This window comes from Sinocyclocheilus rhinocerous, unplaced genomic scaffold (genome assembly GCF_001515625.1).
Source record: "Sinocyclocheilus rhinocerous isolate Xijiao unplaced genomic scaffold, SAMN03320098_v1.1 scaffold896, whole genome shotgun sequence".
NCBI classification, from domain to species: domain Eukaryota; kingdom Metazoa; phylum Chordata; class Actinopteri; order Cypriniformes; family Cyprinidae; genus Sinocyclocheilus; species Sinocyclocheilus rhinocerous.
In genome coordinates, this window is record NW_015648505.1 from 710,087 (window position 1) to 714,638 (window position 4,552).

Consider the following 4,552-nt stretch of genomic DNA (forward strand, 5'->3'; position numbering starts at 1 on the left):
ATGTATATATTTATATAATTTATATTATATATAAATATATTTAATATACAAATATAACATATTTTTCTTAACTATATACATGCATGTGTGTGCATTTATATATACATAATAAATATACACAGCACACACACATATATTATGTAAACAAAAACTTTTATTTTGGATGCGATTAATCGTTTGACAGCACTACTGAAAATTGTTTAAGGTAAATGTACAGCATTGGCACAACTTGTGTTGCATATTCAGGATGTTTTCAGACAGTAAAACAAACTCAATTTTTACATTTTATGAAGAAAATGTGACCAGTCAAACCGAACTTCCTTCTGCAGAGCACAAAAGAAGATATACTGCATGAAGAATGATGATAAGCAAACTGTTTTGGTGTTTGTTTGTTAGTTTGTAAATGAAGATTATTGGAATTTACAAGAAAATGCTATTTCAGTGTACTTGAAAATTTCATGTTTAATTCAGTGTGTTACTGCTGTGAAACGTACTAGCAATTTCCAAGTGATTTTTTTAAGTAAATCCAAATTAAACAATACACCGATTTTTTTTTTTTTTTTAGCGTATGTTCTGATACTTCATCAGCCTAATAATAGACATGCATAATAATAGACATCAGAATCTACACTGCAAATAATGTGTAACCTGCTATTTATTTTTAATTGTGAAATTTACTAGCAATTTCTGAGTGAAAATTGTTTCTACACCAAACTTTCATCAGTGTATCCCTTTAAGGTTAGTAGATCATTTTGAATCTTACCCGAGCAATAACAATAACAATGCTTGCCTTAGAAAATAATCTTAATGGGTTATAATCTTAAAAGAGTTAATGTAATTTAATAGCTTCATCTTAACACTTCTAAGTTTAACAAAACTTTTTGAAGAAAAAGAGATTGGTAATACTTCCTCATTGAACAGGCTTATCCTATCTGCAGGGGCAACTACATTCATCTGACACCTTAAGCTTCATGTATAAATGACTTGTTTTGTACTCTACACTAAGCTTTCTTTGCAGTAGCCAAAAGACATGAGTTAACTATAACAAATATATTTTCTTAGGGTGAAAAAACACTAGAAAAAAATCAACTAGTGACACTCCTAAAAAAAATTGCAGGAAAAGTAGGGATCCGGACTGAAATGCTTAAATGCACAGATTAATGACTTCCTCCTTGTTAGGAGTCCGCCCTGCCAAAATACCGTTTTTTTCATTCACGCTATCTGAGATCCTCAGCTCGAGGGGGAAGCATAATGTAGCCACTCCTTTACTTCTTGAATTACTGCCTGTATGGTGCTTAAAGGTATTACGGCATCTCAAGAAAAGGGTAACGTGGGTTTTATGAGCGGTTTTGCCCTAAGAGGCTTGTGGCTCTGCCATTGATACACAATACTTCTGTTAATAGCCTTTATACAGATTCAGCTCACAGATCCCTTCAGAAACACAACTGTATCTAAATCGTTCAGCTCAGAGGCTGATAATTGACTTTTAATTGGTCCTAAGTCCTTTCACCCTGGACATTTTCCCCAAGGCCACACAAACATGTTGCATCGAGTAAACACAAAGCGTGGCCTCCATGGGAAGATAGGAAGATTTACTTCTGCACTTCAGATCAAAAATGTATTGTTAAAACAGATAACTTAGCTATGTAATGGCCAACATATGGGAATATGTGGATTGAAAGACTGTGAATCAACCAGCTTTTTAAACCAAAACCAGATGTATATGTTTAAACTAATTTACCGTATAAAAAGTACTGAAAATACTTTGATACTTAATGACTGCCATGTTAATATACAATTGTATTTACATGCTAATAGTGATTTGCAAGTCTGTTGGATTAAAACAATACTAAGCGCAAATAATAAAATGCAACTAACTATATCATAAAGATTAGTTAGGATTACAAAATAAATAGGCTTAAAAATGTTTTATAAAAGTTGAAGAGAAAATGCTTTCTTTATGTTTCTGCTATGGATATATGTAGATTGAAAAACCTGTTTCAAATGTGGTCATTTTAATACTATTAGTTGTGAATAAACCAGTTTTTTTAAACGAATGTCAAACGACAATATTTAAAGCTATTTACTTTGAAAAAAAGTGCTGAAATTTTCTTAAAATACCTTGACTGAATGATTGCCATATTCATATACAACTGTACATGCTATTCGAAGGTAATTCAAAGAATACCATGGTACTATTTCCATAAAATAGTGCTTTTGTTATGAAAGGATGAAGGTCTGATTCAGTAGTTGTGAACTAGTGATTTGTAGGCCTGTTGGAGACAGATCTTAAAAAGTACTGAAATCAAGATACTTTGATATAAACTATGGTACTGAATGATTGCCATATTCATATAGAATTGTATTTACAAGTTCATTCAAATATTACCACAGTTCTACATCCATAAACTATGGTACTTTTCACTGTGCTCAATTGGTGATTCATAAGTGTTTTGGAGTAAAACAATGCTAAACGTAAAATACTGTAAATAAATTAAAATGTAAAACGTAAATAATAAAATGCAACTAACCATATAATCAAGTATAGTTAGGATTACCAAATAATCCCCTTTTTTAAGAGGAGAAAATGCTTTCAGTATCTTTTGCTGTTGGCTTCATATTTTTGTCAGAAATATTGGACGGAAATTAATTGTCTTGGTAATATAGATAATTACCACAGTTTTTGTTCTATACCGTTCAGTCTCTTCTGCTGTTAATTTCCTAGTCAGCCTACATTTAAGCAATAATTTTGCATGTGCAGTTCATGCTAGTATTAATAAACTTTAATCCTAAGAATATTTTGTACAGTAAACAATTGTGATACTGTGTCCGCTATAAAATCTGGTTGAAGAAAAAGCACAAAGAAACACGGACAGCTACTACTGTTATAAATAACGTATACAGGCCCAATCCGACAGCAAGTCATTCTGGGATAGTTCATGTTTCAGTGACAGACTCATAGCGGGACAGCATGACATAAATCATAAACTCGCATTGTCTTCATGAATGGATCTGACAGTAGAGAAGTCCTTCGAGGGAAACCCGAGCAAGTTTAGAGACATGTGATATTATTACTCCGCAGCACTGGGACACATTCAGTTATGCATAATAATCTAGAAAAGCAGTCTTCACAGTAGACACAGATTAGCAGCCACTGATAGGTGGATTTGACATTGTAAACATGACCTTCTCAGGTCGACAAACGCATCTGTGACCACGCCAACCTCGGCGATTTTCATAAGACTGTGCAAAATGAAAACCACTGACTGTAATTTATCACCCAGCCAACAATGAAACCGCTCTATTTAGGCAACTTGCTAGCACTCAAATTGTGTTGCCATTTTCACAAGACAAACAAAACAGGAGAATTGCGTCTACAGTAAACTAAAACGCAGAACGCAAAGGCGTTTAATTGTTTATCTTATCTACGCTGTATTATAACGCGTGTTACTTTGATAAAAGCGTCTAAAACATCGCGTCGAGCGACACAGATTCGCGTGCGGAGCGTTAGCATGATAGCCAGTGTGCTAACACTCCTAGCCATCCTCCTCCCCCCTAAATTATAATCTGTAATTTCACTTTTTCAACATCCATAAAAAGTCACGTGCTCAAGAACGATACTCGTAAATGGTTTTTAATTCACACATAAACAGAATTACATTTAATCCTTACCGATTTCCCCGTGTTTAATTACCTTATGTTGTCAATCCCGGAATAGGTTTATTCTCCGTTTAATCCAATAGTAGTGAGAGCTGAATTCCCATCTAAAGAAAGACGATAGCGACTTTCTTAAATGTCATAATCTCGAATGGTTTGTAGTCTGCTGAAATGAAATCGACGTGATTTATTTGATCAATTTGCCCCGTTTTCTTTCTGTTTTCTTTAACAGAGGAGTGTGTCCCCTTTCCCCTTTCTTTGTTCTGTAATCCAGTAAAATTGAAAGTCATTCGCCTCCGCTAATCCCAGCCCAACTCAACAACAGCATCTATTGGCTGTCATTTACATACAGGATTAAAGAACCGCTGGAACAGCACTCGCAGGACAACTCTTTTGACATTGTGACTGTAACATGTCCATATTTCGCTCTGCCCATCGCCACATCCCCCCTGTTATCGCTGCTTTATTTTAAGAGGAACCAGACCGTTGCAAATAAGCGCAAACGGTGCGCCTGATAACCTGTACCGTTCCGCGTTCCATCGATTTCGTGAATCTGTAAATACATTTATGATTATAAGATAAGGATAACGCAACGTAAAAAACCCTGATGCAACAAATCTTAAATAATATAATAAATAGGCTGTCTGATATTTTCCACTGCATCTAATAAATTAATTTAAAAATAAATGAAAATTATATAGTTATGCAATATTAATTACCCTTTTTAAATGTAATATTTGTTATGTCCTTTGTAGTCATATTAAAAATGTTCATTTGTTATCAGATATATTAACCTCATCAAAAGGTCCAGTAAAATTATTCAGAATTATCATATGAAATAACATAATTCATCCCACTTTTAACCATGGAAGAGTTTGTTATTAGTAAACAAGCA

The 4,552-nt window shown here is 33.8% G+C and overlaps 1 protein-coding gene across 1 annotated transcript in view; it reads right to left on the minus strand.

The window, feature by feature from the left end:
• Positions 1–4,100, minus strand: part of gtf2ird1 (GTF2I repeat domain containing 1) — a 29,159-nt gene extending 25,059 nt beyond the window's left edge. The window contains exon 1 of the mRNA XM_016514355.1: positions 3,695–4,100. The gene's annotated coding sequence lies outside the window, so the exon portion shown is untranslated. The remainder of the gene's footprint in view (positions 1–3,694) is intronic.
• Positions 4,101–4,552: the final 452 nt, after the last annotated feature.